Consider the following 27,692-nt stretch of genomic DNA (forward strand, 5'->3'; position numbering starts at 1 on the left):
ATTTCGGAATGATTATCGATCGCTGGTGGAATACTACACCAGTTATTCGATCGCGATGATGCTACAATGCATCAAGCCCACCCATTAACATGTTTCTATTGTTTGTCTCGTTTCCCGAATTCGCGTATTTACCGATTAATTTTCCCGAACCGAATCGTTTCCCGAGTTGGAGTTCAAAACTCACAACTTCCTCAAATTTCGGAATGATTATCGATCGCTGGTGGAATACTACACCAGTTATTCGATCGCGATGATGCTACAATGCATCAAGCCCACCCATTAACATGTTTCTATTGTTTGTCTCGTTTCCCGAATTCGCGTATTTACCGATTAATTTTCCCGAACCGAATCGTTTCCCGAGTTGGAGTTCAAAACTCACAACTTCCCCAAATTTCGGAATGATTATCGATCGCTGGTGGAATACTACACCAGTTATTCGATCGCGATGATGCTACAATGCATCAAGCCCACCCATTAACATGTTTCTATTGTTTGTCTCGTTTCCCGAATTCGCGTATTTACCGATTAATTTTCCCGAACCGAATCGTTTTCCGAGTTGGAGTTCAAAACTCACAACTTTCCCATATTTCGGAATGTTTATCGATCGATGGTGGAAAACTACACCAGTTATTCGAAAGCATAGTATGCAAAAATTCCTTTTAATACATATATACCTAGCCCCGGATGACAGCCCACTGAGCCCACTTTCAATAGGTGTGGAATGGCAGGCAATCCACTGAACCTAATATCAGTAGGTGGTGGGTCTAACCGACACCCTCATACTGGTACTCGTGACTCGTAAGAGTAATGATGGGTTTATGAGGAATTCTCCAGAACTGTGGCCGAAAATTTGGAACTAACGGGGATTCGCCATCTGTTAGTCGGGCGAATCTCTGTTTCTTCCATTACATTGGCCCGAAATTCTAGGAATGCTGTATAAAACCACCATTTTCATGGTTCTTACGCTGCATCCACATTATGCCTTTGTGAGCCGATTGGCAAGACCGCTCGGTACACAAAGGCAAAATATGGATGCAGCTTTAGGATTTACTGCTTGGAAAGAGGTGCATGAATGCCTCATTCTTGAGCGCTCATACAAGAATTTCTAGAAGTTACCTCTCTATAAGAACCATGAAATAAGGAATAAACTTAAAGGTACTTCTTGAAGCACCATTATCTTCTATGATATCGAATAACCGTCGAGATCGATACATCAAGCCCACCCTTCAACATGTTTCTAATGTTTGTCTCGTTTCCCGAATTCGCGTATTTACTGATTAATTTTCCCGAACCGAATCGTTTCCCGAGTTGGAGTTCAAAACACACAACTTCCCCAAATTTCGGAATGATTATCGATCGATGGTGGAATACTACACCAGTTATTCGATCGATGATGCAACAATGCATCAAACCCACCCTTTAACATGTTTCTATTGTTTGTCTCGTTTCCCGAATTCGTGTATTTACCGATTAATTTTCCCGAACCGAATTGCGTCCCGAGTTGGAGTTCAAAACTCTCAACTTCCCCAAATTTCGGAATGATTATCGATCGATGGTGGAATACTACACCAGTTATTCGATCGATGATGCAACAATGCATCAAACCCACCCTTTAACATGTTTCTATTGTTTGTCTCGTTTCCCGAATTCACGTATTTACCGATTAATTTTCCCGAACCGAATTGCGTCCCGAGTTGGAGTTCAAAACTCTCAACTTCCCCAAATTTCGGAATGATTATCGATCGATGGTGGAATACTACACCAGTTATTCGATCGATGATGCAACAATGCATCAAACCCACCCTTTAACATGTTTCTATTTTTTGTCTCGTTTCCCGAATTCGTGTATTTACCGATTAATTTTCCCGAACCGAATCGTTTCCCGAGTTGGAGTTCAAAACTCACATTTTCCCCAAATTTCGGAATGATTAGCGATCGCTGGTGGAATACTACACCAGTTATTCGATCGCGATGATGCAACAATGCATCAAGCCCACCCATTAATATGTTTCTATTGTTTGTCTCGTTTCCCGAATTCGCGTATTTACCGATTAATTTTCCCGAACCGAATCGTTTCCCGAGTTGGAGTTCAAAACTCACATTTTCCCCAAATTTCGGAATGATTATCGATCGCTGGTGGAAAACTACACCAGTTATTCGATCGCGATGATGCAACAATGCATCAAGCCCACCCATTAACATGTTTCTATTGTTTGTCTCGTTTCCCGAATTCGCGTATTTACCGATTAATTTTCCCGAACCGAATCGTTTCCCGAGTTGGAGTTCAAAACTCACATTTTCCCCAAATTTCGGAAGGATTATCGATCGCTGGTGGAATACTACACCAGTTATTCGATCGCGATGATGTAACAATGCATCAAGCCCACCCATTAACATGTTTCTATTGTTTGTCTCGTTTCCCGAATTCGCGTATTTACCGATTAATTTTCACGAACCGAATCGTTTCCCTAGTTGGAGTTCAAAACTCACATTTTCCCCAAATTTCGGAATGATTATCGATCGCTGGTGGAATACTACACCAGTTATTCGATCGCGATGATGCAACAATGCATCGAGCCCACCCATTAACATGTTTCTATTGTTTGTCTCGTTTCCCGAATTCGCGTATTTATCGATTAATTTTCCCGAACCGAATTGTTTCCCGAGTTGGAGTTTAAAACTCACAACTTCCCCAAATTTCGGAATGATTATCGATCGCTGGTGGAATACTACACCAGTTATTCGATCGCGATGATCCAACAATGCATCAAGCCCACCCATTAACATGTTTCTATTGTTTGTCTCGTTTCCCGAATTCGCGTATTTACCGATTAATTTTCCCGAACCGAATCGTTTCCCGAGTTTGAGTTCAAAACTCACAACTTCCCCAAATTTCGGAATGATTATCGATCGCTGGTGGAATGCTACACCAGTTATTCGATTGCGATGATGCAACAATGCATCGAGCCCACCCATTAACATGTTTCTATTGTTTGTCTCGTTTCCCGAATTCGCGTATTTACCGATTAATTTTCCCGAACCGAATCGTTTCCCGAGTTGGAGTTCAAAACTCACAACTTCCCCAAATTTCGGAATGATTATCGATCGCTGGTGGAATACTACACCAGTTATTCGATCGCGATGATGCAACAATGCATCGAGCCCACCCATTAACATGTTTCTATTGTTTGTCTCGTTTCCCGAATTCGCGTATTTACCGATTAATTTACCCGAACCGAATCGTTTCCCGAGTTGGAGTTCAAAACTCACAACTTCCCCAAATTTCTGAATGATTATCGATCGCTGGTGGAATACTACACCAGTTATTCGATCGCGATGATGCAACAATGCATCAAGCCCACCCATTAACATGTTTCTATTGTTTGTCTCGTTTCCCGAATTCGCGTATTTACCGATTAATTTTCCCGAACCGAATCGTTTCCCGAGTTGGAGTTGAAAACTCACATTTTCCCCAAATTTCGGAATGATTATAGATTGATGGTGGAATACTACACCAGTTATTCGATCGCGATGATGCAACAACGCATCAAGCCCACCCATTAACATGTTTCTATTGTTTGTCTCGTTTCCCGAATTCGCGTATTTACCGATTAATTTTCCCGAACCGAATCGTTTCCCGAGTTTGAGTTCAAAACTCACAACTTCCCCAAATTTCGGAAGGATTATCGATCGCTGGTGGAATACTACACCAGTTATTCGATCGCGATGATGCAACAATGCATCAAGCCCACCCATTAACATGTTTCTATTGTTTGTCTCGTTTCCCGAATTCGCGTATTTACCGATTAATTTTCCCGAACCGAATCGTTTCCCGAGTTGGAGTTGAAAACTCACATTTTCCCCAAATTTCGGAATGATTATAGATTGATGGTGGAATACTACACCAGTTATTCGATCGCGATGATGCAACAACGCATCAAGCCCACCCATTAACATGTTTCTATTGTTTGTCTCGTTTCCCGAATTCGCGTATTTACCGATTAATTTTCCCGAACCGAATCGTTTCCCGAGTTTGAGTTCAAAACTCACAACTTCCCCAAATTTCGGAATGATTATCGATCGCTGGTGGAATACTACACCAGTTATTCGATTGCGATGATGCAACAATGCATCGAGCCCACCCATTAACATGTTTCTATTGTTTGTCTCGTTTCCCGAATTCGCGTATTTACCGATTAATTTTCCCGAACCGAATCGTTTCCCGAGTTGGAGTTCAAAACTCACAACTTCCCCAAATTTCGGAATGATTATCGATCGCTGGTGGAATACTACACCAGTTATTCGATCGCGATGATGCAACAATGCATCGAGCCCACCCATTAACATGTTTCTATTGTTTGTCTCGTTTCCCGAATTCGCGTATTTACCGATTAATTTACCCGAACCGAATCGTTTCCCGAGTTGGAGTTCAAAACTCACAACTTCCCCAAATTTCGGAATGATTATCGATCGCTGGTGGAATACTACACCAGTTATTCGATCGATGATGCAACAATGCATCAAGCCCACCCTTTAACATGTTTCGATTGTTTGTCTCGTTTCCCGAATTTGCGTATTTACCGATTAATTTTCCCGAACCGAATCGTTTACCGAGTTGGAGTTCAAAACTCACAACTTCCCCAAATTTCGGAATGATTATTGATCGCTGGTGGAATACTACACCAGTTATTCGATCGATGATGCAACAATGCATCAAGCCCACCCTTTAACATGTTTCGATTGTTTGTCTCGTTTCCCGAATTTGCGTATTTACCGATTAATTTTCCCGAACCGAATCGTTTACCGAGTTGGAGTTCAAAACTCACAACTTCCCCAAATTTCGGAATGATTATCGATCGCTGGTGGAATACTACACCAGTTATTCGATCGATGATGCAACAATGCATCAAGCCCACCCTTTAACATGTTTCGATTGTTTGTCTCGTTCCCCGAATTTGCGTATTTACCGATTAATTTTCCCGAACCGAATCGTTTACCGAGTTGGAGTTCAAAACTCACAACTTCCCCAAATTTCGGAATGATTATCGATCGCTGGTGGAATACTACACCAGTTATTCGATCGCGATGATGCAACAATGCATCAAGCCCACCCATTAACATGTTTCGATTGTTTGTCTCGTTTCCCGAATTTGCGTATTTACCGATTAATTTTCCCGAACCGAATCGTTTCCCGAGTTGGAGTTCAAAACTCACAACTTCCCCAAATTTCGGAATGATTATCGATCGCTGGTGGAATACTACACCAGTTATTCGATCGCGATGATGCTACAATGCATCAAGCCCACCCATTAACATGTTTCTATTGTTTGTCTCGTTTCCCGAATTCGCGCATTTACCGATTAATTTTCCCGAACCGAATCGTTTTCCGAGTTGGAATTCAAAACTCACAACTTTCCCACATTTCGGAATGTTTATCGATCGATGGTGGAAAACTACACCAGTTATTCGAAAGCATAGTATGCAAAAATTCCTTTTAATACATATATACCTAGCCCCGGATGACAGCCCACTGAGCCCACTTTCAATAGGTGTGGAATGGCAGGCAATCCACTGAACCTAATATCAGTAGGTGGTGGGTCTAACCGACACCCTCATACTGGTACTCGTGACTCGTAAGAGTAATGATGGGTTTATGAGGAATTCTCCAGAACTGTGGCCGAAAATTTGGAACTAACGGGGATTCGCCATCTGTTAGTCGGGCGAATCTCTGTTTCTTCCATTACATTGGCCCGAAATTCTAGGAATGCTGTATAAAACCACCATTTTCATGGTTCTTACGCTGCATCCACATTATGCCTTTGTGAGCCGATTGGCAAGACCGCTCGGTACACAAAGGCAAAATATGGATGCAGCTTTAGGATTTACTGCTTGGAAAGAGGTGCATGAATGCCTCATTCTTGAGCGCTCATACAAGAATTTCTAGAAGTTACCTCTCTATAAGAACCATGAAATAAGGAATAAACTTAAAGGTACTTCTTGAAGCACCATTATCTTCTATGATATCGAATAACCGTCGAGATCGATACATCAAGCCCACCCTTCAACATGTTTCTATTGTTTGTCTCGTTTCCCGAATTCGCGTATTTACCGATTAATTTTCCCGAACCGAATCGTTTCCCGAGTTGGAGTTCAAAACTCACAACTTCCCCAAATTTCGGAATGATTATCGATCGATGGTGGAATACTACACCAGTTTTTCGATCGATGATGCAATAATGCATCAAGCCCACCCTTCAACATGTTTCTATTTTCTGTCTCGTTTCCCGAATTCGCGTATCAACCGATTAATTTTCCCGTTAACCGAGTTGGAGTTCAAAACTCTCAACTTCCCCAAAGTTCGGAATGATTATTTATCGATCGCTGGTGGAATACTACACCAGTTATTCGATCGATGATGCAACAATGCATCAAGCCCACCCTTTAACATGTTTCGATTGTTTGTGTCGTTTCCCGAATTTGCGTATTTACCGATTAATTTTCCCGAACCGAATCGTTTCCCGAGTTGGAGTTCAAAACTCACAACTTCCCCAAATTTCGGAATGATTATCGATCGCTGGTGGAATACTACACCAGTTATTCGATCGATGATGCAACAATGCATCAAGCCCACCCCTAAACATGTTTTTATTGCTTGTGTCATTTCCCGAATTCGCGTATTTACCGATTAATTTTCCCGTTAACCGAGTTGGAGTTCAAAACTCTCAACTTCCCCAAATTTCGGAATGATTATCGTTCGATGGTGGAATACTACACCAGTTATTCGATCGATGATGCAACAATGCATCAAGCCCACCCTTCAACATGTTTCTCTTTTCTGTCTCGTTTCCCGAATTCGCGTATTAACCGATTAATTTTCCCGTTAACCGAGTTGGAGTTCAAAACTCTCAACTTCCCCAAATTTCGGAATGATTATCGATCGATGGTGGAATACTACACCAGTTATTCGATCGATGATGCAACAATGCATCAAGCCCACCCTTAAACATGTTTTTATTGCTTGTGTCATTTCCCGAATTCGCGTATTTACCGATTAATTTTCCCGAACCGAATTGCGTCCCGAGTTGGAGTTCAAAACTCACAACTTCCCCAAATTTCGGAATGATTATCGTTCGATGGTGGAATACTACACCAGTTTTTCGATCGATGATGCAACAATGCATCAAGCCCACCCTTCAACATGTTTCTATTTTCTGTCTCGTTTCCCGAATTCGCGTATAAACCGATTAATTTTCCCGTTAACCGAGTTGGAGTTCAAAACTCTCAACTTCCCCAAATTTCGGAATGATTATCGATCGATGGTGGAATACTACACCAGTTATTCGATCGATGATGCAACAATGCATCAAGCCCACCCTTAAACATGTTTTTATTGCTTGTGTCATTTCCCGAATTCGCGTATTTACCGATTAATTTTCCCGAACCGAATTGCGTCCCGAGTTGGAGTTCAAAACTCACAACTTCCCCAAATTTCGGAATGATTATCGTTCGATGGTGGAATACTACACCAGTTTTTCGATCGATGATGCAACAATGCATCAAGCCCACCCTTCAACATGTTTCTATTTTCTGTCTCGTTTCCCGAATTCGCGTATTAACCGATTAATTTTCCCGTTAACCGAGTTGGAGTTCAAAACTCTCAACTTCCCCAAATTTCGGAATGATTATTGATCGCTGGTGGAATACTACACCAGTTATTCGATCGATGATGCAACAATGCATCAAGCCCACCCTTCAACATGTTTCGATTGTTTGTCTCGTTTCCCGAATTTGCGTATTTACCGATTGATTTTCCCGAACCGAATCGTTTGCCGAGTTGGAGTTCAAAACTCACAACTTCCCCAAATTTCGGAATGATTATTGATCGTTGGTGGAATACTACACCAGTTATTCGATCGCGATGATGCAACAATGCATCAAGCCCACCCATTAACATGTTTCTATTGTTTGTCTCGTTTCCCGAATTCGCGCATTTACCGATTAATTTTCCCGAACCGAATCGTTTTCCGAGTTGGAATTCAAAACTCACAACTTTCCCACATTTCGGAATGTTTATCGATCGATGGTGGAAAACTACACCAGACTGTTATTCGAAAGCATAGTATGCAAAAATTCCTTTTAATACATATATACCTAGCCCCGGTTGACAGCCCACTGAGCCCACTTTCAATAGGTGTGGAATTTCGTAATGATTATCGATCGATGGTGGAATACTACACCAGATTTTCGATCGATGATGCAATAATGCATCAAGCCCACCCTTCAACATGTTTCTATTGTTTGTCTCGTTTCCCGAATTCGCGTATTTACCGATTAATTTTCCCGAACCGAATCGTTTCCCGAGTTGGAGTACAAAACTCTCAAATTCCCCAAATTTCGGAATGATTATTGATCGCTGGTGGAATACTACACCAGTTATTCGATCGATGATGCAACAATGCATCAAGCCCACCCTTTAACTTATTTACCGATTAATTTTCCCGAACCGAATCGTTTCCCGAGTTGGAGTTCAAAACTCACATCTTCCTCCTCACATTTCGGAATGTTTATCGATCGATGGTGGAAAACTACACCAGACTGTTATTTGGAATCATAGCATGCAAAAATTCCTTCAAAATACATATATACCTAGCGGCGGATGACAGCCCACTGCGCCCACTCTGAATAGGTATGGATGCCAGGCAGTCCAGAAATCACTATATCAGAAGTAGGTCGTGGGTCTATTCGACATCCTTATACTGGTACTCGTGACTCGTAAGAGTTATGATGGTTTGATAAGGAATTCTCTACAACTGTGGCCGAAAATTTGGAAGTAACAGGGATTCGCCATCTCAGTCGGGCGAATCTCTGTTTCTTCCATTACATTGGCCCGAGTTTCTAGGAATGCTGTATAAAACCACCATTTTCATGGTTCTTACGCTGCATCCATATTATGCCTTTGTGAGCTGATTGGCAAGACCGCTCGGTACACAAAGGCATAATATGGATGCAGCTTTAGGATGTACTGCTTGGAAAGAATTGCATGAATGCATCATTCTTGATCGCTCATACAAGAGTTTCCAGGAGTTTACCTCTCTATAAGAACCATGAAATAAGGAATAAACTTACAGGTACTTCTTAAAGCACCATTCTCTTCTATGATATCGAATAACCGTCGAGATCGATACATCAAGCCCACCCTTTGACATGTTTCTATTGTCTTCCTCGTTTCCCGAATTCGCGTATTAACCGATTATTTTTCCCGAACCGAATCATTACCCGAGTTGGAGTTCAAAACTCACAACTTCCCCACATTTCGGAATGGTGGAATACTACACCATTTGTTCGATCGATGATGCAACAATACATCAAGCCCACCCTTTGACATCTTTCTATTGTCTGACTCGTTTCCCGAATTCGCGTACTAACCGATTAAAGTTCCCGAACGAATACGCTCCACAAGGCAGCAGGATTGCCGTACCCTGGCTAGGGACCCTTACAGGGAGATATCATCCGGGTCAGATGAACCCTGGTTTTTTTTTACGAGGTTACTACTCCTCCCCTTCACCTTTTTGCAACCTGGCTTAGGACAGGCTTTGGCAGGTTTATAAATGACTTATAAAATTATAATTGAGCTGAAAAGGAACCAGATATATTTTTCGGATTGTTTCGTTCATCAAAACAAATCGTTATACTAACGATATCTATATATAAGAATATTATCGAGAGGTTTTTGTTGAATTGTTGTTTCTGGAGTAACATAGACTGGAAATTTTTATATTTCGTTGGTGAACATCGATCATTTTACTGAAAAAATAAAATTTCTACAGAGGCTTCTTTCTTATCGAGAATGTGAGTGGAAATGGTTGATATGTGGAAGAAAAATTAGTCTTAATGGGGAGCGAATATTCAATTTTGGCTTAAGAGGTAAGTGAATAATCTGAATAAGGGAATATTTTGTAATTTTATAAAGGTTCCAGTTCAAGCGAATATGTTTGAAACAACCAATAATACCACACATTTTCGAAATTTTATATATTATGGCTGCACCCTCCTCCTTTATCCGGGCTTGGGACCGGCACTGATATTTGATGCTAATCGCATCAACATTACCAGAGGCGGAGTTACGCGCCCCAAAATTAAACGATTGTAATTTTGCTTACGAGTTTCTTATTAACTTAGTTTATTATTACTTTCCCTACCTTCCCTATTATTTTTCATTCTATGATGCAACAAAACATCAAGCCTACCCTTTGAAATGTTTCTATTGTCTGATTCGCTTAACAGATTAATTTTCCCGCACCGAATCGTTTTAACCGAGTTGGAGTTCAAAACTCACAACTTTCCCACATTTCGGAATGTTTATCGATCGATGGTGGAAAACTACACCAGACTGTTATTCGAAAGCATAGTATGCAAAAATTCCTTTTAATACATATATACCTAGCCCTGGATGACAGCCCACTGAGCCTACTTTCAATAGGTGTGGAATGACAGGCAATCCACAGAACCTAATATCAGTAGGTGGTGGGTCTAACCGACATCCTCATACTGGTACTCGTGACTCGTAAGAGTAATGATGGACTAATGAGGAATTCTCTACAACTGTGGCCGAAAATTTGGAAGTAACAGGGATTCGCCATCTCAGTCGGGCGAATCTCTGTTTCTTCCATTACATTGGCCCGAGTTTATAGGAATGCTGTAAAAAACCACCATTTTCATGGTTCTTACGCTGCATCCACATTATGCCTTTGTGAGCTGATTGGCAAGACCGCTCGGTACACAAAGGCATAATATGGATGCAGCTTTAGGATTTACTGCTTGGAAAGAGGTGCATGAATGCGTCATTCTTGAGCGCTCATACAAAAGTTTCTAGAAGTTACCTCTCTATAAGAACCATGAAATAAGGAATAAACTTAAAGGTACTTCTTGAAACACCTTTATCTTCTATGATATCGAATAACCGTCGAGATCGATACATCAAGCCCACCCTTCAACATGTTTCTATTTTCTGTCTCGTTTCCCGAATTCGCGTATTAACCGATTAATTTTCCCGTTAACCGAGTTGGAGTTCAAAACTCTCAACTTCCCCAAATTTCGGAATGATTATAGTTCGATGGTGGAATACTACACCAGTTTTTTGATCGATAATGCAACAATGCATCAAGCCCACCCTTTAACATGTTTTTATTGTTAGTCTCGTTTCCCGAATTCGCGTATTTACCGTTTAATTTTCCCGTTAACCGAGTTGGAGTCCAAAACTCTCAACTACCCCAAATTTCGGAATGATTATCGTTCGATGGTGGAATACTACACCAGTTATTCGATCGATGATGCAACAATGCATCAAGCCCACCCTTTAACATGTTTCTATTGCTTGTCTCGTTTCCCGAATTCGCGTATTTACCGATTAATTTTCCCGAACCGAATTGCGTCCCGAGTTGGAGTTCAAAACTCACAACTTCCCCAAATTTCGGAATGATTATCGTTCGATGGTGGAATACTACACCAGTTTTTCGATCGATGATGCAACAATGCATCAAGCCCACCCTTTAACATGTTTTTATTGCTTGTCTCGTTTCCCGAATTCGCGTATTAACCGATTAATTTTCCCGAACCGAATTGCGTCCCGAGTTGGAGTTCAAAACTCTCAACTTCCCCAAATTTCGGAATGATTATCGATCGCTGGTGGAATACTACACCAGTTATTCGATCGAGATGATGCAACAATGCATCAAGCCCACCCATTAACATGTTTCTATTGTTTGTCTCGTTTCCGAATTCGCGTATTTACCGATTAATTTTCCCGAACCGAATCGTTTCCCGAGTTGGAGTTCAAAACTCACATTTTCCCCAAATTTCGGAATGATTATCGATCGCTGGTGGAATACTACACCAGTTATTCGATCGAGATGATGCAACAATGCATCAAGCCCACCCATTAACATGTTTCTATTGTTTGTCTCGTTTCCCGAATTCGCGCATTTACCGATTAATTTTCCCGAACCGAATCGTTTTCCGAGTTGGAGTTCAAAACTCACAACTTTCCCACATTTCGGAATGTTTATCGATCGATGGTGGAATACTACACCAGTTATTCGATCGAGATGATGCAACAATGCATCAAGCCCACCCATTAACATGTTTCTATTGTTTGTCTCGTTTCCCGAATTCGCGTATTTACCGATTAATTTTCCCGAACCGAATCGTTTCCCGAGTTGGAGTTCAAAACTCACAACTTCCCCAAATTTCGGAATGATTATCGATCGCTGGTGGAATACTACACCAGTTATTCGATCGCGATGATGCTACAATGCATCAAGCCCACCCATTAACATGTTTCTATTGTTTGTCTCGTTTCCCGAATTCGCGTATTTACCGATTAATTTTCCCGAACCGAATCGTTTCCCGAGTTGGAGTTCAAAACTCACAACTTCCCCAAATTTCGGAATGATTATCGATCGCTGGTGGAATACTACACCAGTTATTCGATCGATGATGCAACAATGCATCAAGCCCACCCTTTGACATGTTTCTATTGTCTGACTCGTTTCCCGAATTCGCGTATTAACTGATTAATTTTCCCGAACCGAATCGTTTTAACCGAGTTGTAGTTCAAAACTCACAAGTTCCCCAATTTTCGGAATGATTATCGATGGATGGTGGAATACTACACCAGTTATTCGATCGATGATGCAACAATGCATCAAGCCCACCCATTAACATGTTTCTATTGTTTGTCTCGTTTCCCGAATTAGCGTATTTACCGATTAATTTTCCCGAACCGAATCGTTTCCCGAGTTGGAGTTCAAAACTCACAACTTCCCCAAATTTCGGAATGATTATCGATCGCTGGTGGAATACTACACCAGTTATTCGATCGATGATGCAACAATGCATCAAGCCCACCCTTTGACATGTTTCTATTGTCTGTCTCGTTTCCCGAATTAGCGTATTTACCGATTAATTTTCCCGAACCGAATCGTTTCCCGAGTTGGAGTTCAAAACTCACAACTTCCCCAAATTTCGAAATGATTATCGATCGCTGGTGGAATACTACACCAGTTATTCGATCGATGATGCAACAATGCATCAAGCCCACCCTTTGACATGTTTCTATTGTCTGACTCGTTTCCCGAATTCGCGTATTAACTGATTAATTTTCCCGAACCGAATCGTTTTAACCGAGTTGGAGTTCAAAACTCACATGTTCCCCAATTTTCGGAATGATTATCGATCGATGGTGGAATACTACACCAGTTATTCGATCGATGATGCAACAATGCATCAAGCCCACCCATTAACATGTTTCTATTGTTTGTCTCGTTTCCCGAATTAGCGTATTTACCGATTAATTTTCCCGAACCGAATCGTTTCCCGAGTTGGAGTTCAAAACTCACAACTTCTCCAAATTTCGGAATGATTATCGATCGCTGGTGGAATACTACACCAGTTATTCGATCGATGATGCAACAATGCATCAAGCCCACCCTTTGACATGTTTCTATTGTCTGACTCGTTTGCCGAATTCGCGTATTAACTGATTAATTTTCCCGAACCGAATCGTTTTAACCGAGTTGGAGTTCAAAACTCACATGTTCCCCAATTTTCGGAATGATTATCGATCGATGGTGGAATACTACACCAGTTATTCGATCGATGATGCAACAATGCATCAAGCCCACCCATTAACATGTTTCTATTGTTTGTCTCGTTTCCCGAACTCGCGTATTTACCGATTAATTTTCCCGAACCGAATCGTTTCCCGAGTTGGAGTACAAAACTCACATTTTCCCCAAATTTCGGAATGATTATCGATCGCTGGTGGAATACTACACCAGTTATTCGATCGCGATGATGCAACAATGCATCGAGCCCACCTATTAACACGTTTCTATTTTTTGTCTCGTTTCCCGAATTCGCGTATTTACCGATTAATTTTCCCGAACCGAATCGTTTCCCGAGTTGGAGTTCAAAACTCACAACTTCCCCAAATTTCGGAATGATTATAGATCGATGGTGGAATACTACACCAGTTATTCGATCGCGATGATGCAACAATGCATCAAGCCCACCCATTAACATGTTTCTATTGTTTGTCTCGTTTCCCGAATTCGCGTATTTACCGATTAATTTTCCCGAACCGAATCGTTTCCCGAGTTGGAGTTCAAAACTCACAACTTCCCCAAATTTCAGAATGATTATCGATCGCTGGTGGAATACTACACCAGTTATTCGATCGCGATGATGCAACAATGCATCAAGCCCACCCATTAACATGTTTCTATTGTTTGTCTCGTTTCCCGAATTCGCGTATTTACCGATTAATTTTCCCGAACCGAATCGTTTCCCGAGTTGGAGTTCAAAACTCACAACATCCCCAAATTTCGGAATGATTATCGATCGCTGGTGGAATACTACACCAGTTATTCGATCGCGATGATGCTACAATGCATCAAGCCCACCCATTAACATGTTTCTATTGTTTGTCTCGTTTCCCGAATTCGCGCATTTACCGATTAATTTTCCCGAACCGAATCGTTTTCCGAGTTGGAGTTCAAAACTCACAACTCTCCCACATTTCGGAATGTTTATCGATCGATGGTGGAAAACTACACCAGTTATTCGATCGCGATGATGCAACAATGCATCAAGCCCACCCATTAACATGTTTCTATTGTTTGTCTCGTTTCCCGAATTCGCGTATTTACCGATTAATTTTCCCGAACCGAATCGTTTCCCGAGTTGGAGTTCAAAACTCACAACTTCCCCAAATTTCGGAATGATTATCGATCGCTGGTGGAATACTACACCAGTTATTCGATCGCGATGATGCAACAATGCATCAAGCCCACCCATTAACATGTTTCTATTGTTTGTCTCGTTTCCCGAATTCGCGTATTTACCGATTAATTTTCCCGAACCGAATCGTTTCCCGAGTTGGAGTTCAAAACTCACATTTTCCCCAAATCTCGGAATGATTATCGATCGCTGGTGGAATACTACACCATTCGATCGCGATGCTGCAACAATGCATCGAGCCCACCCATTAACATGTTTCTATTGTTTGTCTCGTTTCCCGAATTCGCGTATTTACCGATTAATTTTCCCGAACCGAATCGTTTCCCGAGTTGGAGTTCAAAACTCACAACTTCACCAAATTTCGGAATGATTATCGATCGCTGGTGGAATACTACACCAGTTATTCGATCGCGATGATGCAACAATGCATCAAGCCCACCCATTAACATGTTTCTATTGTTTGTCTCGTTTCCCGAATTCGCGTATTTACCGATTAATTTTCCCGAACCGAATCTTTTCCCGAGTTGGAGTTCAAAACTCACATTTTCCCCAAATTTCGGAATGATTATCGATCGCTGGTGGAATACTACACCAGTTATTCGATCGCGATGATGCAACTATGCATCAAGCCCACCCTTCAACATGTTTCGTTTGCTTGTCTCGTTTCCCGAATTCGCTTATTAACCGATTAATTTTCCCGTTAACCGAGTTGGAGTTCAAAACTCACAACTTCCCCAAATTTCGGAATGATTATCGTACGATGGTGGAATACTACACCAGTTTTTCGATCGATGATGCAACAATGCATCAAGCCCACCCTTCAACATGTTTCTTTTGCTTGTCTCGTTTCCCGAATTCGCGTATCAACCGATTAATTTTCCCGTTAACCGAGTTGGAGTTCAAAACTCTCAACTTCCCCAAAGTTCGGAATGATTATTTATCGATCGCTGGTGGAATACTACACCAGTTTTTCGATCGATGATGCAATAATGCATCAAGCCCACCCTTTAACATGTTTCTATTGCTTGTCTCGTTTCCCGAATTCGTGTATTAACCGATTAATTTTCCCGTTAACCGAGTTGGAGTTCAAAACTCACAACTTCCCCAAATTTCGGAATGATTATCGTTCGATGGTGGAATACTACACCAGTTTTTCGATCGATGATGCAACAATGCATCAAGCCCACCCTTTAACATGTTTCTTTTGCTTGTCTCGTTTCCCGAATTCGCGTATTAACCGATTAATTTTCCCGTTAACCGAGTTGGAGTTCAAAACTCACATTTTCCCCAAATTTCGGAATGATTATCGTTCGATGGTGGAATACTACACCAGTTTTTCGATCGATGATGCAACAATGCATCAAGCCCACCCTTTAACATGTTTCTTTTGCTTGTCTCGTTTCCCGAATTCGCGTATTAACCGATTAATTTTCCCGTTAACCGAGTTGGAGTTCAAAACTCACAACTTCCCCAAATTTCGGAATGATTATCGTTCGATGGTGGAATACTACACCAGTTTTTCGATCGATGATGCAACAATGCATCAAGCCCACCCTTCAACATGTTTCTATTGTTTGTCTCGTTTCCCGAATTCGCGTATTTACCGATTAATTTTCCCGAACCGATTCGTTTCCCGAGTTGGAGTTCAAAACTCACAACTTCCCCAAATTTCGGAATGATTATCGATCGCTGGTGGAATACTACACCAGTTATTCGATCGCGATGATGCTACAATGCATCAAGCCCACCCATTAACATGTTTCTATTGTTTGTCTCGTTTCCCGAATTCGCGTATTAACCGATTAATTTTCCCGTTAACCGAGTTGGAGTTCAAAACTCACATTTTCCCCAAATTTCGGAATGATTATCGTTCGATGGTGGAATACTACACCAGTTTTTCGATCGATGATGCAACAATGCATCAAGCCCACCCTTTAACATGTTTCTTTTGCTTGTCTCGTTTCCCGAATTCGCGTATTAACCGATTAATTTTCCCGTTAACCGAGTTGGAGTTCAAAACTCACATTTTCCCCAAATTTCGGAATGATTATCGTTCGATGGTGGAATACTACACCAGTTTTTCGATCGATGATGCAACAATGCATCAAGCCCACCCTTTAACATGTTTCTTTTGCTTGTCTCGTTTCCCGAATTCGCGTATTAACCGATTAATTTTCCCGTTAACCGAGTTGGAGTTCAAAACTCACATTTTCCCCAAATTTCGGAATCATTATCGTTCGATGGTGGAATACTACACCAGTTTTTCGATCGATGATGCAACAATGCATCAAGCCCACCCTTTAACATGTTTCTTTTGCTTGTCTCGTTTCCCGAATTCGCGTATTAACCGATTAATTTTCCCGTTAACCGAGTTGGAGTTCAAAACTCACAACTTCCCCAAATTTCGGAATGATTATCGTTCGATGGTGGAATACTACACCAGTTTTTCGATCGATGATGCAACAATGCATCAAGCCCACCCTTCAACATGTTTCTATTGTTTGTCTCGTTTCCCGAATTCGCGTATTTACCGATTAATTTTCCCGAACCGAATTGCGTCCCGAGTTGGAGTTCAAAACTCACAACTTCCCCAAATTTCGGAATGATTATCGTTCGATGGTGGAATACTACACCAGTTTTTCGATCGATGATGCAACAATGCATCAAGCCCACCCTTCAACATGTTTCTATTTTCTGTCTCGTTTCCCGAATTCGCGTATTAATATATAATCTTTATTCTCCTCAATTCATCATACAGAATGGAAACTACATACAATTTTTCGATGCGAGCTCAAGTAAGCTCATTTAAGAGCTTGTGTATGAGTTCGCTCGATTAATCCATTAAAATAAATATGAAGTGTTCCTCACCAATAAAACACATCGAGGAACGATCGAAAGTGAGAGTTATAAAATGCAGTACAAGTACTGAGCTGGCTGACTGATCATAATGTAATTAATATTAGAAACACTTAAACAATTCATGAATGGCATGTCGTTCAAATGTATCGAGCAGCCAAGAATTTGTGAGCCTTCTGAGAGAATGGAAGCTCTGCAAGGACTTGAGACAAGTTGGTATGACATTATATATTTGAGATAATCTGTAAAGAAATGATGCCCTTGACTTTTCCCTAGTTACTTTGAGACCCCTGACCATCCCGTTCTCTGCCTGTCGTGTTCCGTAGGCAGAATCCATGAAATCAAGCCTGTGTCTATTTTTTGGAATAGAAGTTATCACGGTTCTCACGTACAGCTGTCTGGGATCCAGGACTCTCAGCTCCCTGAACAGTGCCTCTGTCGGAAACAAGACAGGCTTCTCGAAGAGAATCTTCAGCAGACGTTTCTGAGCTCTTTCAATGGGGTAGTAATATTTCTCTGCTAGACCCCCCCATGCGACAATACCATACTGGAGAACCGACTGTACAAGGGCGTAGTACACAGCGTAGCGCTGATCCCGAGGCAAGAGTTCCCTCGCAATACGTATTTTATATGAAATTTTCCTCAACTTCTTGTGCAACTCCACGCTGTGAATATCCCACCTGAGATGACAGTCAACATACACACCGAGATATTTTGTGTGCATCACTCGATCGATCCTGTCCTCACCGAAATAAAGGTAATCGTAGTCAGGCAAGAGGCTGCTGACCAAGGAAACCGGTAGGAAGTGTGTCTTCTTCATGTTTACAGACAGCATATTCAGGTCGAACCATTTTTTCACTTTCTTCAATCCGTCCATGGCGATATTTTTAACCTCTTCCCATGAACTGCTCTCAAAAATAAGACACGTGTCATCAGCAAATGAAATAATCCGAGCCCTGATGTTCAGGGTGAGTAGATCGTTCATATATACAAGGAATAATATTGGGCCAAGGACTGTTCCTTGAGGCACACCCCACTTAACCTCTGCCTCACTACTCACAGCATTATTGATTTTCGTTTGCTGTACCCTACCTGACAAGTAGCTCTCGAACAATCTACACGGTACGCCTCTTATGCCTATTTTCCGGAGCTTGTCAATTAGTTTCCTGTGACAGACGGTGTCAAAGGCCTTCTTCAGGTCCACAAATACACAAAGTATTTTTCTACCACCATCAACAGCACCGTATAAACTTTCCGCGAGAGCATTCAGTGCATCCGCCGTTGATCTCCCCTGTCGGAACCCGAACTGCGAGTTGGAAAGAAAATCGAGCTTATGCAGGTACTTGACTAATCTCAAGCACAGAACTTTTTCAAACAATTTTGCGAGAACTGATATATTCGATATTGGCCTATAATTGCCTGGATCACCCTTCTCATCTCCTTTATGGATCGGTGTTATCAAAGAAACCTTGAAATGCGGGGGGACATAACCCTCCGATAAACAAGAGTTGATCAGGTCAACAAAGGGTTCCACAACATACGGTGCGATAGTTTTCATCAGGGTGTTGGTGATCATATCATGGCCAGGCGCTTTGCGGTTTTCCAAGGAATGTATCAGACCCATCATTTCAGACTTATCTGTCGGTTCTATATAAAAAGAATTTCCGCGCTGGTCAGATTTCAGGCCCGACTCAAGATCATCCGGGACCTCGGGAACACCAGAAGCCAAAGACTCGCCGATATTCGCGAAGTATTGGTTCATTGCATCTGCTATCCCCCTGTCATCCACTATCTCTCCCCCATCAACCAAAATCCTATCAGGAGGAGTCGACCGAGAAGAACCACCACCATCGAACACACCATTGAGCACATCCCATGTTCTACCACAATCTCCCCTTGCGTCTTCAATCTGCCGCCTATAATATGAAAATTTTGCCCTCCTCAAGAGACCGTTCAACTTATTTCTATATGTTCTGTATTCTTTCCTGCTATCATCAGATTTCGTTTTGAGGAACCTCTGAAACAACCTGTCTCTAGTGCGTATAGACTCGATCAAACCATCTGTTATCCAGGGCTGTTTTCTCTTGTGTGTCTTAATTGCCGTTAATGTGGTAGCTTCATTTATAGAATGTGTAATAATTTCTACAAATATTTCCGCCTTCTTCGAAACATCCGCGGTGTTATAGAACCTACCCCACGATGCAAGCCTAAGGTCATTATTCAACTTCTCGATGTTGACTATCCTCCTGAATCTCTCCCGTTGACCACTGTACACCGGACCTGACAACGCGTGAGCTACAAGAGTCATATAATGATCAGTAATATGAGTTTTTAAAACAAAAGGTCTTATAATCTCGTTCGGTCCAGAGTTGCCCACAAAAACATGATCGATACAAGAAGCGGAGTTTTCAGTTTCCCTGGTAGGTGAGTTAATTAGTGATCGAAAACCATATCCGCTAAGCAATTCTAGGTACTCCAGACATGCGGGGTCAGACTGATCCAAAATATCCACATTAATGTCACCTAAGAAATATGTTATACCCTTCAGTTTAGTGGAAGATATAAACAATTCAAAGTCGGAAAAAAAATCATGGATTCTGTAGGAGTGGGATCGATAGTACGGCAAAACATTGAACAGTTTTCCATGTTTCCATAATGAGCATTCTAGCATATTCAGATTTCCAACGACCTTCAATTTAACAGTGTGAGATATATTTGATCTTATATACATTACAACACCATCATTCTGATTTATAAACGACTCATTATAATAGACAACATAATCCGGAATGGTAAACTGACGCACATCATCTATATTCCATGTTTCGGTCAAGACGATTACATCAACGTTGAACCCAAAAGAAGAAATGAAGGCAAAGAATTCACTGTGGTTCTTGCCGATACTTCTCACATTCATCTGTAATAAACTCAAGTCCTGGCTACTCTTTGGGAAGTGCTTCCCGATAGGGTCTTTTTCATCTAACGTTTCAGTCTCCAACTCAGTAACATCAATTCTTTCAATAAAATCATTCATTGCTCTAACGATTAAATATGACAAGTAGACCGAAAAACAATATACTCCTAGACTAGGTTTGATTATTCAAAAAATAAAGACAAAATTCACAAAACTACATCAAACATTCAACCTGCAAGAAAAACAAAACAATAACCGTAGTGTAGGAAAAAATAACCTGAAATATTGGAATTTACATGGATTTCATCGAATTTTAACTCTGAAAGAATTCAAAATATATTATGGAACGATAGGCAGAAAGCAATCTAAAGCAACCCACCCACACACAGTTTTACTACACTCTATGGTTGACCGCTTGTTTTGGACTGCGATCTCAAAAACTTTGGTCTTCCTAAGTTTTCAACCTTTGAGGGTTTTTTTGTTTGACCAACCTTACTTGGCAGCGTTTGAACTGTTGATCCCTTTTCCTGCTCTGGAGTATACACTTGACTCGGTGTTTGCACCTCTGCCTCAACTTCACTTGTCTGCTCCATCTGCTCGTTAGAGCTACATATTCGGTTAGGTGTTTGCGCCATGCTTCCATCCGTCAGTCCCACTCCATTGCTACTTGTTTGGTGAGGTGCTCCCACTTCTTGTTCTGAGGGACTTTCATTAGTCAATCCGGGTTTGCGTCTTGAAGGGGTTGATGGGGCACTGCTTACTTTTCGGCCCACTGACTCGTACTGAGTAATGTTTCCTAGTTCTTCAATTGTATGGGATTTTCCATTCACAAACAATGTATTCTTCTTAATATAACATTTAACCGATGGATCTTCCCTGAACTTGCTCAAGTAGCTTCGGAGGATTTTACCGTCAGATCTCTGCTTGAAAGTGAGATCGTCTCTTATAGAAATTTTGGTCCCTTTTAGTTTTTTGCTCTGCTTAATGATCTCCAGCTTCTTGATGTACGATATAAATTCAACTTTGAGCAAACCATTTTCTTTATAACCCAGCATGTAAGCGTTGTTGAGATCAGATACGACAACCTCAACGTTCAACAATTTCTTGAACAAGTTGCAGATGCCCTGAGGGGAGGTATCTATTAGATCAGTCAAGCCAGATATGACTATATTATTCTTTCTTGATGAAATTTCCAGGGCCTCAAGTTTGGTCGAAAGCGAAGTCATTTCATTCTCCAGCTTACTCACTCTATGATTCAGCCCTTCAATCTTGAGCATTAATCTACTTTCAGCTGCTTCAATAGATGATTTAATTTCATTACGACTCTTTACTATTTCCCCCTTCAAAACTTGAACAACTTTCTCCAATTCACCCGACATAATGTTGATATCCAGCTTGCCTGTATGTGTGTGTTCTCCCTTATATTCTGCCTATCAATTATGTTATCAGTTGATAAGGTGCATATGACTCGATGTTTACACTTATAGAGAGGTATTAACGATCTTGAATAATCCGAAGATTCACAACTCAATGAACAGTAATTAGCTTGTTGAAAAAATGTTATCTCCAACCATCTATGAGTTCAAAAAAAGATATGTGTCCACTGGACACTCACTATAAACCAAAACTCCAGATTTTCCACGCAATTGATGAGAACGAACACAGCTTCCACTTGTACGTGTTTACGTGTTTACGTGTGCGAATACGCACACGTAAACGCAAATTAACCGATTAATTTTCCCGTTAACCGAGTTGGAGTTCAAAACTCTCAACTTCCCCAAATTTCGGAATGATTATTGATCGCTGGTGGAATACTACACCAGTTATTCGATCGATGATGCAACAATGCATCAAGCCCACCCTTCAACATGTTTCGATTGTTTGTCTCGTTTCCCGAATTTGCGTATTTACCGATTGATTTTCCCGAACCGAATCGTTTGCCGAGTTGGAGTTCAAAACTCACAACTTCCCCAAATTTCGGAATGATTATTGATCGCTGGTGGAATACTACACCAGTTATTCGATCGATGATGCAACAATGCATCAAGCCCACCCTTCAACATGTTTCGATTGTTTGTCTCGTTTCCCGAATTTGCGTATTTACCGATTGATTTTCCCGAACCGAATCGTTTGCCGAGTTGGAGTTCAAAACTCACAACTTCCCCAAATTTCGGAATGATTATTGATCGTTGGTGGAATACTACACCAGTTATTCGATCGATGATGCAACAATGCATCAAGCCCACCCTTCAACATGTTTCTATTGTTTGTCTCGTTTCCCGAATTCGCGTATTTACCGATTAATTTTCCCGAACCGAATCGTTTCCCGAGTTGGAGTTCAAAACTCACAACTTCACCAAATTTCGGAATGATTATCGATCGCTGGTGGAATACTACACCAGTTATTCGATCGCGATGATGCAACAATGCATCAAGCCCACCCATTAACATGTTTCTATTGTTTGTCTCGTTTCCCGAATTCGCGTATTTACCGATTAATTTTCCCGAACCGAATCTTTTCCCGAGTTGGAGTTCAAAACTCACATTTTCCCCAAATTTCGGAATGATTATCGATCGCTGGTGGAATACTACACCAGTTATTCGATCGCGATGATGCAACAATGCATCAAGCCCACCCTTCAACATGTTTCGTTTGCTTGTCTCGTTTCCCGAATTCGCTTATTAACCGATTAATTTTCCCGTTAACCGAGTTGGAGTTCAAAACTCACAACTTCCCCAAATTTCGGAATGATTATCGTACGATGGTGGAATACTACACCAGTTTTTCGATCGATGATGCAACAATGCATCAAGCCCACCCTTCAACATGTTTCTTTTGCTTGTCTCGTTTCCCGAATTCGCGTATCAACCGATTAATTTTCCCGTTAACCGAGTTGGAGTTCAAAACTCTCAACTTCCCCAAAGTTCGGAATGATTATTTATCGATCGCTGGTGGAATACTACACCAGTTTTTCGATCGATGATGCAATAATGCATCAAGCCCACCCTTTAACATGTTTCTATTGCTTGTCTCGTTTCCCGAATTCGCGTATTAACCGATTAATTTTCCCGTTAACCGAGTTGGAGTTCAAAACTCACAACTTCCCCAAATTTCGGAATGATTATCGTTCGATGGTGGAATACTACACCAGTTTTTCGATCGATGATGCAACAATGCATCAAGCCCACCCTTTAACATGTTTCTTTTGCTTGTCTCGTTTCCCGAATTCGCGTATTAACCGATTAATTTTCCCGTTAACCGAGTTGGAGTTCAAAATTCACATTTTCCCCAAATTTCGGAATGATTATCGTTCGATGGTGGAATACTACACCAGTTTTTCGATCGATGATGCAACAATGCATCAAGCCCACCCTTTAACATGTTTCTTTTGCTTGTCTCGTTTCCCGAATTCGCGTATTAACCGATTAATTTTCCCGTTAACCGAGTTGGAGTTCAAAACTCACAACTTCCCCAAATTTCGGAATGATTATCGTTCGATGGTGGAATACTACACCAGTTTTTCGATCGATGATGCAACAATGCATCAAGCCCACCCTTCAACATGTTTCTATTGTTTGTCTCGTTTCCCGAATTCGCGTATTTACCGATTAATTTTCCCGAACCGATTCGTTTCCCGAGTTGGAGTTCAAAACTCACAACTTCCCCAAATTTCGGAATGATTATCGATCGCTGGTGGAATACTACACCAGTTATTCGATCGCGATGATGCTACAATGCATCAAGCCCACCCATTAACATGTTTCTATTGTTTGTCTCGTTTCCCGAATTCGCGCATTTACCGATTAATTTTCCCGAACCGAATCGTTTTCCGAGTTGGAGTTCAAAACTCACAACTTTCCCACATTTCGGAATGTTTATCGATCGATGGTGGAAAACTACACCAGACTGTTATTCGAAAGCATAGTATGCAAAAATTCCTTTTAATACATATATACCTAGCCCCGGATGACAGCCCACTGAGCCCACTTTCAATAGGTGTGGAATGGCAGGCAATCCACTGAACCTAATATCAGTAGGTGGTGGGTCTAACCGACACCCTCATACTGGTACTCGTGACTCGTAAGAGTAATGATGGGTTTATGAGGAATTCTCCAGAACTGTGGCCGAAAATTTGGAACTAACGGGGATTCGCCATCTGTTAGTCGGGCGAATCTCTGTTTCTTCCATTACATTGGCCCGAAATTCTAGGAATGCTGTATAAAACCACCATTTTCATGGTTCTTACGCTGCATCCACATTATGCCTTTGTGAGCCGATTGGCAAGACCGCTCGGTACACAAAGGCAAAATATGGATGCAGCTTTAGGATTTACTGCTTGGAAAGAGGTGCATGAATGCCTCATTCTTGAGCGCTCATACAAGAATTTCTAGAAGTTACCTCTCTATAAGAACCATGAAATAAGGAATAAACTTAAAGGTACTTCTTGAAGCACCATTATCTTCTATGATATCGAATAACCGTCGAGATCGATACATCAAGCCCACCCTTCAACATGTTTCTATTGTTTGTCTCGTTTCCCGAATTCGCGTATTTACTGATTAATTTTCCCGAACCGAATTGCGTCCCGAGTTGGAGTTCAAAACTCTCAACTTCCCCAAATTTCGGAATGATTATCGATCGATGGTGGAATACTACACCAGTTTTTCGATCGATGATGCAATAATGCATCAAGCCCACCCTTCAACATGTTTCTATTTTCTGTCTCGTTTCCCGAATTCGCGTATCAACCGATTAATTTTCCCGTTAACCGAGTTGGAGTTCAAAACTCTCAACTTCCCCAAAGTTCGGAATGATTATTTATCGATCGCTGGTGGAATACTACACCAGTTATTCGATCGATGATGCAACAATGCATCAAGCCCACCCTTTAACATGTTTCGATTGTTTGTGTCGTTTCCCGAATTTGCGTATTTACCGATTAATTTTCCCGAACCGAATCGTTTCCCGAGTTGGAGTTCAAAACTCACAACTTCCCCAAATTTCGGAATGATTATCGATCGCTGGTGGAATACTACACCAGTTATTCGATCGATGATGCAACAATGCATCAAGCCCACCCCTAAACATGTTTTTATTGCTTGTGTCATTTCCCGAATTCGCGTATTTACCGATTAATTTTCCCGTTAACCGAGTTGGAGTTCAAAACTCTCAACTTCCCCAAATTTCGGAATGATTATCGTTCGATGGTGGAATACTACACCAGTTATTCGATCGATGATGCAACAATGCATCAAGCCCACCCTTCAACATGTTTCTATTTTCTGTCTCGTTTCCCGAATTCGCGTATTAACCGATTAATTTTCCCGTTAACCGAGTTGGAGTTCAAAACTCTCAACTTCCCCAAATTTCGGAATGATTATCGATCGATGGTGGAATACTACACCAGTTATTCGATCGATGATGCAACAATGCATCAAGCCCACCCTTAAACATGTTTTTATTGCTTGTGTCATTTCCCGAATTCGCGTATTTACCGATTAATTTTCCCGAACCGAATTGCGTCCCGAGTTGGAGTTCAAAACTCACAACTTCCCCAAATTTCGGAATGATTATCGTTCGATGGTGGAATACTACACCAGTTTTTCGATCGATGATGCAACAATGCATCAAGCCCACCCTTCAACATGTTTCTATTTTCTGTCTCGTTTCCCGAATTCGCGTATTAACCGATTAATTTTCCCGTTAACCGAGTTGGAGTTCAAAACTCTCAACTTCCCCAAATTTCGGAATGATTATCGATCGATGGTGGAATACTACACCAGTTATTCGATCGATGATGCAACAATGCATCAAGCCCACCCATTAACATGTTTCTATTGTTTGTCTCGTTTCCCGAACTCGCGTATTTACCGATTAATTTTCCCGAACCGAATCGTTTCCCGAGTTGGAGTTCAAAACTCACATTTTCCCCAAATTTCGGAATGATTATCGATCGCTGGTGGAATACTACACCAGTTATTCGATCGCGATGATGCAACAATGCATCGAGCCCACCTATTAACACGTTTCAATTTTTTGTCTCGTTTCCCGAATTCGCGTATTTACCGATTAATTTTCCCGAACCGAATCGTTTCCCGAGTTGGAGTTCAAAACTCACAACTTCCCCAAATTTCGGAATGATTATAGATCGATGGTGGAATACTACACCAGTTATTCGATCGCGATGATGCAACAATGCATCAAGCCCACCCATTAACATGTTTCTATTGTTTGTCTCGTTTCCCGAGTTCGCGTATTTACCGATTAATTTTCCCGAACCGAATCGTTTCCCGAGTTGGAGTTCAAAACTCACAACTTCCCCAAATTTCAGAATGATTATCGATCGCTGGTGGAATACTACACCAGTTATTCGATCGCGATGATGCAACAATGCATCAAGCCCACCCATTAACATGTTTCTATTGTTTGTCTCGTTTCCCGAATTCGCGTATTTACCGATTAATTTTCCCGAACCGAATCGTTTCCCGAGTTGGAGTTCAAAACTCACAACATCCCCAAATTTCGGAATGATTATCGATCGCTGGTGGAATACTACACCAGTTATTCGATCGCGATGATGCTACAATGCATCAAGCCCACCCATTAACATGTTTCTATTGTTTGTCTCGTTTCCCGAATTCGCGCATTTACCGATTAATTTTCCCGAACCGAATCGTTTTCCGAGTTGGAGTTCAAAACTCACAACTTTCCCACATTTCGGAATGTTTATCGATCGATGGTGGAAAACTACACCAGTTATTCGATCGCGATGATGCAACAATGCATTAAGCCCACCCATTAACATGTTTCTATTGTTTGTCTCGTTTCCCGAATTCGCGTATTTACCGATTAATTTTCCCGAACCGAATCGTTTCCCGAGTTGGAGTTCAAAACTCACAACTTCCCCAAATTTCGGAATGATTATCGATTGCTGGTGGAATACTACACCAGTTATTCGATCGCGATGATGCTACAATGCATCAAGCCCACCCATTAACATGTTTCTATTGTTTGTCTCGTTTCCCGAATTCGCGCATTTACCGATTAATTTTCCCGAACCGAATCGTTTTCCGAGTTGGAGTTCAAAACTCACAACTTTCCCACATTTCGGAATGTTTATCG

Source organism: Coccinella septempunctata, chromosome 4, assembly GCF_907165205.1.
Source record: "Coccinella septempunctata chromosome 4, icCocSept1.1, whole genome shotgun sequence".
Classification (NCBI taxonomy): Eukaryota; Metazoa; Arthropoda; class Insecta; order Coleoptera; family Coccinellidae; genus Coccinella; species Coccinella septempunctata.